The sequence below is a fragment of the Solea solea genome, chromosome 17 (genome assembly GCF_958295425.1).
Source record: "Solea solea chromosome 17, fSolSol10.1, whole genome shotgun sequence".
In the NCBI taxonomy this organism is placed as follows: Eukaryota; Metazoa; Chordata; class Actinopteri; order Pleuronectiformes; family Soleidae; genus Solea; species Solea solea.
The window spans coordinates 20,832,645-20,844,991 of record NC_081150.1 but is presented as its reverse complement, the minus strand read 5'-3'; positions in this window follow the sequence as shown (position 1 = coordinate 20,844,991).

Sequence of the window (12,347 nt, the reverse complement as noted above, 5' to 3'; positions counted from 1 at the left end):
TATAACTTCTGCTTTTGTTTGCCATCAATTCCACTAACTTGTGATTCTGCTAAGCCCGGCGGCTTTTTACCACATTAACAAGCTCACGTGCTGACGACGAGAGTTTTAATGTTTCTGTGCGATGATCGGAAACATTCTTTTTCCGTCTTACTGCCTTAAAAAAATCTCTCTCTCTGTGACACAGCGCTTGTATAAACTCTGCACTAGGGGGCGCTCACAGAAAAAACAACCAAAGTTAAACACTGTGGATTCTCTGCCCACTAGTAGCCAAGAAAAACATGCTAACGCACATTCATGAATAAGAAGTCGGTTCTTAAAACAAAACAATTCTTCGAACTGGGTGAACAAAGGTAAAACCAGGCTAGCCCTCATTAGCCACTGTTAGCATTACCAAAAAAGTCGTGAACAGTGCTCCACACACTATAAAGTTCCTGAAAGTGATACTTAAGTGTGTGACTTTTTATATTACTGAAGTAAAGGCACTTAAAGTTCATAACATTTACTTAAGTCTGATATAAAAAGCACTTAAGTTTTAGAATGTTCCAGTCCTGTATAAAACACTAAACGTTAAGTAAAAAGTAAAGTAATTTAACCTTAAAACAGAGATATGACTTAAGTAAAACTTTAAGTAAAAAAGTGAGTGTCTGAGTGAGTGAATGACTGAGTAAGCGAGTGAGTGAATGACTGTCTGAGTGAGTGAGTGAGTTGTCTTATAACTGGAAGGTTGTGGGTTCAATTCCTGATTCTGCTCGTCTGTGTCCTTGAGCAAAGACATTTAAGCCCATGTTGCAGCACATGAATTTGAGTGACTGTCTAACCCTTAGACTGCTCCAGTTTTCTAAATGATTTCATTTTGTCGACATCTCGCACACTTCCGTTTGACTTGGACAAGCTGTAGCTCCGCCCCCCCTCTCTCTTCCGCAGTCTGCACATTTTGACACTATTGTCATAAAAACCCATAACTGTCCCTTTAAAGAGGCATCACATGACTGCCGGGTCAGTTCTGTGACGTCATGCTTCAGTTGTGACATTCATCAGCATCTCATGGACACACTTCACTTTGCTCTGTCTTCTCTGTCTCCTCCCATCCCCCCCCCCCCCCCGTCTCCTCTTGTCCTCTCGTCTGTTCTGCTGTGAGGAAATCTCTGGCTGTCTCTGGCTCTAACGCCGCTCACTCTGACTGACGACCTCCTTCTTAGAGATATTGTCTTTCCAGACGCGGTCGACCTGAGGTGAAATGTGGTAGTGGAAAAACTCTCTCCTCCTCCCTCTCCCTCTCCTCCTGTCATCTGTTCTGCTGCTGCTGCCTGTTCAGAGAAACTGATGGAAAATGATATCACCCTACCCATCAGCCCCTTCACCACCAACGCACGACATCCCTCACTCGCTCACTGCACACAGAGAACTCTACTGACCCCTGCTGGCCACTGTGTCCCAAATCTTTTTATTTAATGTTCTATAAAAACTGTAAAAAGTGGGTTATTGATGTTTTAGAAAAGCCTTAAAAATGCAAAAAAGGGTTAAGGGGACATATTATGCAAAATCAACTTTTTAATCATTTAAATACTTATATTTGGGACTCTACCCTACCAGCCGCCAAAGTGTGAAAAACGAAGACTCAGTCATGTTTTCGAGGTCCCCCCAGTGTAAGTATAGGCGATAAAACACGCAATGTTGAATTCCCTGCGATTGCGACGGCAGCATGCGCATTTCACCGCAAATGTTACCACCCCACCAGAAAGTTTACTTTGAGAGCTCCACCTTAGCTCCACCTTAGCTCCACCTTGTCCCTATAAAATGCGAGAGTGCAGGCGAGGGAGGAAGAGCGGTATTATGTCAACACGGAGGGACAAGTGTGCTGTTGGTGGCTGCACAGTGGAGCATGTGAAAGAAATTCTTGAGTCATCAGTGTTGAGTAAATCATATCTTTACTGCATGCATGGATTTTTGCATGAAGGAGAGACACTGTCACCAAGGACGGTCTAAAATGGTCTCTCCCCTTCCTCCAAAAAGCTTCACCACTTATACACAAACATCAAAGTAAAACAAGAACAGACACCATACCTAATGTTTAAGCTCCTAGTCGATGTTATCTCATGTTTACCCTAACAGATGCCATTATGTGCAACCCTTACGTCGATCTTTCCTGGTGACCTTTCCCTATCATATAATCACCCCAGCATTCATTAACAGCTTGACTGTTAATTGTTGTCTTAGAACATTACAGGAAACAAGAAGAAAACCAGTTATTTCCCACAAGCACAGTGTTTTACACAAACTTCCAGCCTCAGAGGATTTTATATATGAAGCTAATGTGCCGGATAAAGTCAGCAAACGCGTGTTCGTGTGTTCGCACCACTTCGCATCAGACTGTTTTATGAACCTTGGTCAGTACAATTCTGGACTGACCAGAAGATTAATAATAAAAAACGGTGCTTTTACATTCCCACAGCTGTGGAGAACACAGGAGTAGCATGCTAGTTACTGAAACAAATCTAGAGTTTTATAAGCAGTGAGTTACACAAACAGCGGCCAGCGGTCGCCGTATTTAGTCAGCGACCGTATTTAACCGACGTACAAACACACACATTTTTAGGAAAAGGTCAAATAGAGCTCATAACTGACCATTCTGACACGTCCTGTTGCAGTCTACATACAACAACTTCTTCCGTAGCTTCCTCTTGTTCAGGGTCGGACTCTGGTTCAAACATATGGTTGAACCGCAAAGTTTCCTCCACCAGCCACGTTCCTTCCACGGTTCACGTTCAACTGTTGTCATGGTAGCGTGAGCGTGCTGGCGTCGACACACAAGTGGGTGTGTGTTTGCCTGTGTCTCATTTGCATGTAAAGGGACCAGGCACAAAACCAAGCGTTCTGAAAAGGGCTGTTTTGGCAGGGTTATTGAACTGCTATGGAGCTTCATCCTTATGGTATTTTGACCAAAGCATGTCACAGACATGTTCATTAGGACACCAGGGAACTATTTTAACTTGGAGAAATAAGGTATAATATGGGACCTTTAAGTGTTATTGTGTACTTCTGTTGTTTTTTGTTGTTATTGATTAAAAGCTACAGGTTTGGCTAAAATAAGCCTTGAGCATTGATTAGAGAAATGTTTGTCGTATTTATGTCGTATATGAGCTATTTTATGAATTTATTTCTATATTAAAAACAAACCTCATTAATTCGTTCATTAAGTGAACTCCCTCATGCTTGACTCTTACAGTGAACAGAATTCCACTCATTTATCGTAAATAATATAAATGAATGACATTATTAAGTTAGAAATAATGATTCAATTATAAAATATATTAATAACAATTTATTATTATTGTCTGTGACACTTGTCTGTGACACAAGAGGCCGAGAAACTAGTTACTATTTGCTAAGAAGCTAGCTGCTAGCTGGAGTGAGCCTCTCACAGCAGTGTTGTTAAACACATTAATTAAAACATGTGACCTTAATTCATTCAAAGAGCGTTTATATAAATATAATTATACATATATATATTGATGTGTGTGTGTGACCTGCAGGTCTTGAAATATTTTCCTTTTTTTAACCTTTGACATCGAGGACAAGTCGAGGTGAATTGATAGTCTCTTTTACACTTTTCTAGAGGATTAAACTGTTTTCTTTGTATTTTAATATAAAAGTCAATAAAGTAAATTTTTAGTCAGAATGAAACGAAAATCTGTGTATTTTTGGTGTTTTTTGGCCGTAGATGTCCTTAACATTGCATCACTGCCTCTTCTCTTCTCTCCATTCCAGATCATGTCCCTTGTTTAACCCAGAAACAAAAAAATTAAATCATGATCCTTCTTAATTTATGTCTGTTGATGGTTTAGACTTTAATTCAGCGACTTGTGACCAGATGAGAGGCATCGGGATCTTCATGGAGCGGAGAAACCTCATGGAAACCACTTCCAGAAGTCCAAGGTTAAGTTAAGTACATGTTTACATGCTTTTGAGGAAAATAAAAATCTAAAATTTTCTGGAGTTTTGAGCTGAATATCACAACACAAGTGAAAAACAAAGCGAGTGAATGATGTGAAGAGCTTCACCACACTGTTCATCACTCACTGATGCATCATTGAGAACGTGTTGTGCAACAGCCGTGGTTCAGAGTGTTCCGTGTTTCTGAGCGAGTTTTTGTTGTTTTTGAGAAGAAAACAGCGCTGAAATGTTGTCACTGAGCATTTCTACAAAACACAGAAACACGTGTGACTTCCTGTGATTTTTCTCTCATCACATCGTAACACCGTCTGCATAAAAACACGACACGACTAATGACAACGTTTGTTTTTTGCTTTTTTTTTTTCCCGTGAACAGTCTCCAGTTCTGTGGATGCCTCTGCGATCCTCTCAGTGAGGGGGCAGTAAGCCGGTTTGCCGATGCAGAGCGGAGTGGGCGGGTTTTGATCATGTCCTGGATGGAGGCTGGACCGGATCCGTTTGTAGCATGGAACGCAAGCACTAGAGTCTTGAAGCGGATGCGAGCGGCTACAGGAAGCCAGTAAAGGGAGCGGAGGGGCGGTGTAGTGTGGGAGAATTTTGGTAAGTTGAAGACCAGTCGAGCTGCTGCATTCTGGATGAGCTGCAGAGGTCGTATGGCACACGCAGGGAGACCAGCCAGGAGGGAGTTGCAGTAATCCAAGCGTGAGATGACAAGAGCCTGGACCAGAATCTGTGTCGCCTTCTGGGTTAGAATAGGCCGTATCCTTCTGATGTTGTGCAACATGTATCTGCAAGATCCAGCTGTTGCAGCAATGTTGGCAGTGAGGGAGAGATGGTCATCAAGTGTCACACCCAGGTTCCTTGCGGTATGAGAAGGAGCTACCACAGAGTTGTCGAGGGTGATGGTCAGATCTGTGGTGGGAGAGCCCTTTCCTGGGAGAAAAAGAAACTCGGTCTTGTCGAGATTGAGTTTCAGGTGATGGTCAGACATCCACTGAGAGATGTCGGTCAGACAAGCGGAGATCCGTTCTGCTACATGTGTGTCGGAGCTGGGAAAAGAGAGAATGAGTTGGGTGTCATCGGTGTTGCTGTGATAGGAAAAACCATGAGAGAGAATAACAGAACCAAGAGAGTTGGTGTATAGAGAGAAGAGGAAAGGGCCCAAGACAGAACCCTGAGGGACCCCAGTAGTTAGAGGACAGACACAGATCCTCTCCAGGTTACTCTGTATGTTTGGTTTTGAAGATAGGACGAGAGTAGGGTAAGTGCAGAGCCTGAGACACCTAGTTCTTGAAGGGCAGAAGTAAGGAACTGGTGGTTGACTGTGTCAAACGCTGCAGAAAGGTCCAAGAGGATGAGCACAGAGGAGAGAGAGGCAGCCCTGGCTCAGTGACAGCATGAAGTGCAGTTTCGGTCGAGTGACCTGCCTAAAAAAACGGACTGATGAGAATCGAGAAGGGTGTTGAAGGTAGGAAGAGAGTTGATCAAAGATAGCACACTCCAGTGCTTTGGAAAGAAAAGGAAGAAGAGGACAGGTCTGTAGTTGTTTATTTCAGACAGGTCAAGGGTGTTTTTTTTAAGGAGGGGGGGGTCACTCTGGCCTCTTTAAGAGAGTCCGGAAAGCAACCAGATGATAGAGATGTGTTAATGAGATGGGTGAGGAAAGGAAGAAGTTCATCCAAGAAGTGTCCCAATGGGCCTGGTGGACGGTAGATGACAACAATGATTAGTTTTACTGGGTGAGTTACAGCTACAGCATGAAATTCAAACGACTGTGAAGAGAAGTGTGGCAGTGGGTAAAGAGTGAAAGTCCAGTTTGGGTTGATAAGCAGACCTGTCCCGCCACCTCTGCCAGTGGATCTGGGTGTGTGGGAGAAAGAGTTGTCGGGGGAGAGAGCCGCAGGGGTGGATGTGTTGGAGGGTGTTATCCAAGTCTCAGTGAGAGCAAGGAAGTCCAGGCATTGCTCAGTAGCAAAGCCAGAGATGAACTCAGTCTTGCGGGTAGCTGACTGGCAGTTCCACAGGCCCCCTGCAACAAGGTGTTGGATGTGTGTGGAGCGGGTGGGATAGATAAGTGAGGACAGATTACAGTGATGCTGTGAGTGAATGTGAGGTTTGTAATATCTACGAGAAGAAAGGGTACAGGTACTTAGCCTCATTGTTAGACTCAGGTTTAGACTCCTTTGTCTTTGTCTTCCTGTCTTCATCTGAAGAGTCTGCCGCTTCAAAGTGAGTGTGCTGTTTTTTAAAAAAAACACCTGATTAGGGGCTGATTGGTTACAGCAGTGTTGGCCACTCCCCTGTAGCCAATGAAACTTCACACCTGGTGATGGTGATGACTCAATAGAAACTAGGTCCAAACAGCAACAATAACAACTTTCTCTTTGACCTAGCAGACAAAATATCAACAACAAACCTAAACAGACAAGTCAAAAGTCAAACAACCCAGCTAGATACAATAGCAATTAATGAAAAAGCAACCAAATAAGAAAGACCTACAGAAGTGATACTTAGCTTAATTCCAGTAGTCCTGTGAGGTACCCAGAAAGTCCAAAATGCACACTGACTCTCAGTTCTGACTTTAATTTCTAATCTCATAGTTCTGACTTTAATCTCAAAGTCTCTGGTTAAAGTGACCAGCTCACTAAATTAGCCTTATTTGAATGAGTTTTGATACCTGGAACACATTACATGTCATTTAACAGACGCTTTTATCCAAAGCGACTTACAATGGAATTGAGTACAATCAGCCAGGGATGGAGTCGAACTTGCGACCATTGCGACCACGATGTCTTTCGCACACAGGGTACTGGTCTTAACCACTGAGCCACTCAACCCCCCAACAATGACATAATAAAACATTTGTCTCTTTTCCGTTAAACAGTTGTAACTTTGCTCGATTCAGTTTGGTATCAGTCGTTTCTAAATCAAGCTTTTAGTTTTTTGTGGAAATAAAAGAGTCCAGGACTAACTTTCAGTCTCTGTTTGTTCTGGAGAGAAAAAACATTTTTTATCTGCATTTCTGAATAATAAGCTTTGATTTTGGAAACACACGGAGGAGCTTTTCATGTCGATGGTCCATAAAAAGAAAAATGATCAAATTTTGACAGCGGAAAACCTAGGACTTTTGAGAAAATAAAAGCACATTCTGAATATTTGACATGAGTATAATCAGCTCTACTCATCTAATCTCATTCTACGTTTGAAAATGTAACACTTTTCACATTTTAATTTAATTACTTCAGCTTTAAGATAAATAAAAAGTTTGTGAGGAGGAAAACAAAGCTCAGTTTCACATGAGTTATTATGGTATATTATATCACACTTGTGTTCACTCTGTGGCTTTGACTCTTTAACTGTTTCAGACTGAGCAATTATACTTTACAACAGTTTAAGTCATTACAGTTTCAACTGTTTCATTACACTGCAAAAAACTGCCTCGTACAAACAGAAACACAATATTCTTAAATGTTCTGGTTTAAAAAAAAAAAAGAAGAATCTGTCAGTGAGTGTAGGGAATCTAACTTGGTTAGAAATAATTAAAACTGCAGCCACTTCTACACTGTAAAGTTCTTTAAAACAAGGGAAACATTAAAGAAATGTTCACTTAAAATGAGTCTGAATTTTATTGTTTTCTTTAATACTCAGCAGTCAAACTAAACCCTAACTCTTAACTTAATGACTTGTAATTAAAGCTTAAAGTAAGCTTTAATATTTGATTAAGACAACATTAGGACAAATTATTTTGTCCTTTTAGGCCAAAACATGAGAACATTCCCAGAAATTACACGCTAATTTTACTCTCTTGAAATTTGTTGACTTATTTTATATATTTCTATGTATATACACATGTATTTATACATTTCTATATATATATACATAGAACATAATATACATATTTCTATGTATATTTCTATTTTTTAAATTCATATTATTTATTTGTAATAATACTATTACAACTTTACTCTCGAAAGACTACAACTTTACTCTCGAAAGACTACGACTTTATTCTTAAAAGACTATGACTTTATCCTTGAATGATTACGACTTTACTCTCGAAAGACTACGACTTTATTCTTTAAAGATTACGACTTTACTCTCGAAAGACTACAACTTTATTCTTGAAAGATTACGACTTTACTCTCGAAAGACTACGACTTTATTCTTGAATGATTACGACTTTACTCTCGAAAGACTACAACTTTATTCTTGAAAGATTACGACTTTACTCTCGAAAGACTACGACTTTATTCTTGAAAGATTACGACTTTACTCTCGAAAGACTACGACTTTATTCTTGAAAGATTACGACTTTACTCTCGAAAGACTACGACTTTATTCTTAAAAGATTACGACTTTACTCTCGAAAGACTACGACTTTATTCTCATATTACAACTTTATTCTTGAAAGATCACAATTTTTTTCTCATAATATTACGACTTTATTCTTGATAGATTACTAATTTATTCTCGATAGATTGCAACTTTATTCTCAAAATATTATGACTTTGTTCTTATAACTTTAAGACTTTTTTCTTCATATATCTTTATTGTAAGTTTTTCCAACGGTTTTGTTTTTACAGTGATGTTTTTTGAGACAAAAAGGAAGATGTCACATGTGTCACACTGTAATTCTGCTGGATGTGGGTGGGATGAGCGTCGTGGTGGTTGAGTGACACGTCGGTCATAAAGTGTCTGATTCCAGCGACGCCCTTCCAGCCCACACATGATTATCGTCTTCATCTCCCTCTGCGATAATTAACCAACAAATATCCAAACAAGAAACATGTAAGTGAAGCGTGTGTGGGAGTGGTCACAATCATCTACGATTCATTTAGTTTATGGGATGTTTGTGGGTTTGGTTACGATCAGCGTTTGGAATTCAAAGTTTAGCTTAAATTTCTGTAAAAATCAGTTAAATGGTTCAACTTCTTTTTTTAACTCTTAAAAACTCATCAGATTACGACTTTATTCTCGAAAGATTGCGACTTTATTCTCGAAAGATAACGACTTTATTCTCGAAAGATTACGACTTTATTCTGGAAAGATTACAACTTCATTCTCAAGCAATTACGACTTTGTCATAAGATTACAACTTTATTCTTGAAAGATTATGACTTTATCTTCGAAAGATTACGACTTTATTCTCGAAAGATTGCGACTTTACTCTCAAAAGATTATGACTTTATTGTCATAAGATTACGACTTTATTCTCGAAAGATTGCGACTTTACTCTCAAAAGATTACGACTTTATTGTCATAAGATTACAACTTTATTCCTCAAAGATTAAGACTTTATTCTTGAAAGATTATGACTTTACTCTCGAAAGAATTACGACTTTAACCTCGAAAGATTGCGACTTTACTCTCAAAAGATTACGACTTTATTGTCATAAGATTACAACTTTATTCCTCAAAGATTAAGACTTTATTCTTGAAAGATTATGACTTTATCTTCGAAAGATTACGACTTTATTCTCGAAAGATTGCGACTTTACTCTCAAAAGATTATGACTTTATTGTCATAAGATTATGACTTTATTGTCATAAGATTATAACTTTATTCTTGAAAGATTACGACTTTATTGTCATAAGATTATAACTTTATTCTTGAAAGATTACGACTTTATTCTCGAAAAATTGCGACTTTATTCTCGAAAGATTACGACTTTACTCTCAAAAGATTATGACTTTATTGTCATAAGATTATAACTTTATTCTTGAAAGATTACGACTTTATTGTCATAAGATTATAACTTTATTCTTAAAAGATTAAGACTTTATTCTCAAAAGATTACGACTTTATTGTCATAAGACTACAACTTTATTCTCGAAAGATTACGACTTTATTCTTGAAAGATTACAACTTTATTCTCGAAAGTTTACGACTTTATTCTCGAAAGATTACAAACTTATTCTCGAAAGATTGCAACTTTACTCTCAAAAGATTATGACTTTATTCTTGAAAGATTACGACTTTATTCTCAAAGATTACGACTTTATTCTCGAAAGATTACGACTTTATTCTCGAAAGATTGCGACTTTACTCTCAAAAGTTTACGACTTTATCGTCATAAGATTACGACTTTATTCTCGAAAGATTGCGACTTTACTCTCAAAAGATTACGACTTTATTGTCATAAGACTACAACTTTATTCTTGAAAGATTACGACTTTATTCTTGAAAGATTACAACTTTATTCTCAAAGATTACGACTTTATTCTCGAAAGATTGCGACTTTACTCTCAAAAGATTACGACTTTATTCTTGAAAGATTACGACTTTATTCTCAAAGATTACGACTGTATTCTCAAAGATTACGACCTTATTCTTGAAAGATTGCGACTTTACTCTCAAAAGTTTACGACTTTATTGTCATAAGATTACGACTTTATTCTCGAAAGATTGCGACTTTACTCTCAAAAGATTACGACTTTATTGTCATAAGATTACAACTTTATTCCTCAAAGATTAAGACTTTATTCTTGAAAGATTACGACTTTACTCTCGAAAGATTACGACTTTAACCTCGAAAGATTGCGACTTTACTCTCAAAAGATTACGACTTTGTCATAAGATTACAACTTTATTCCTCAAAGATTAAGACTTTATTCTTGAAAGATTACGACTTTACTCTCGAAAGATTACGACTTTAACCTCGAAAGATTGCGACTTTACTCCCAAAAGATTATGACTTTATTGTCATAAGATTATGACTTTATTGTCATAAGATTATAACTTTATTCTTGAAAGATTACGACTTTATTGTCATAAGATTATAACTTTATTCTTGAAAGATTAAGACTTTATTCTTGAAAGATTACGACTTTATTCTCGAAAGATTACGACTTTATTCTCGAAAGATTACGACTTTATTCTTGAAAGATCACGACTTTATTCTCGAAAGATTACGACTTTATTCTCGAAAGATTACGACTTTATTCTCAAAGATTACGACTTTATTCTCAAAGATTACGACTTTATTCTCGAAAGATTGCGACTTTACTCTCAAAAGTTTACGACTTTATCGTCATAAGATTACGACTTTATTCTCGAAAAATTGCGACTTTACTCTCAAAAGATTACGACTTTATTGTCATAAGACTACAACTTTATTCTCGAAAGATTACGACTTTATTCTCAAAGATTACGACTTTATTCTCAAAAGATTGTGACTTATTCTCGAAAGATTGCGACTTTACTCTCAAAAGATTACGACTTTATTCTTGAAAGATTAAGACTTTATTCTTGAAAGATTACGACTTTACTCTCGAAAGATTACGACTTTATACTCGAAAGATTAAGACTTTATTCTCGAAAGATTACGACTTTATTCTCGAAAGATTGCGACTTTACTCTCAAAAGTTTACGACTTTATCGTCATAAGACTACAACTTTATTCTCGAAAGATTACGACTTTATTCTCAAAGATTACGACTTTATTCTCAAAAGATTGTGACTTATTCTCGAAAGATTGCGACTTTACTCTCAAAAGATTACGACTTTATTCTTGAAAGATTAAGACTTTATTCTTGAAAGATTACGACTTTACTCTCGAAAGATTACGACTTTATACTCGAAAGATTAAGACTTTATTCTCGAAAGATTACGACTTTATTCTCGAAAGATTGCGACTTTACTCTCAAAAGTTTACGACTTTATCGTCATAAGATTACGACTTTATTCTCGAAAGATTACGAGTTTATTCTCAAAGATTACGACTTTATTCTCGAAAGATTGCGACTTATTCTCGAAAGATTGCGACTTTACTCTCAAAAGATTACGACTTGATTCTTGAAAGATTACGACTTTATTCTCAAAGATTACGACTTTATTCTCAAAGATTACGACCTTATTCTTGAAAGATTGCGACTTTACTCTCAAAAGTTTACGACTTTATTGTCATAAGATTACGACTTCATTCTCGAAAGATTGCGACTTTACTCTCAAAAGATTACGACTTTATTCTCAAAGATTACAACTTTATTCCTCAAAGATTAAGACTTTATTCTTGAAAGATTACGACTTTATTCTCGAAAGATTACGACTTTATTCTCGAAAGATTACGACTTTATTTTCGAAAGATTACAAACTTATTCTCGAAAGATTGCGACTTTACTTTCAATAGATTACGACTTTATTCTTGAAAGATTTTGACATTATTCTTGAAAGATTTTGACATTATTATTGAAAGATTACGACTTTATTCTCGAAAGATTGCAACTTTACTCTCAAAAGATTACGACTTTATTCTTGAAAGATTAAGACTTTATTCTCGAAAGATTACGACTTTATACTCGAAAGATTAAGACTTTATTCTCGAAAGATTACGACTTTATACTCGAAAGATTACAACTTTATTCTCAAAAGATTACGACTTTACTTTCAATAGA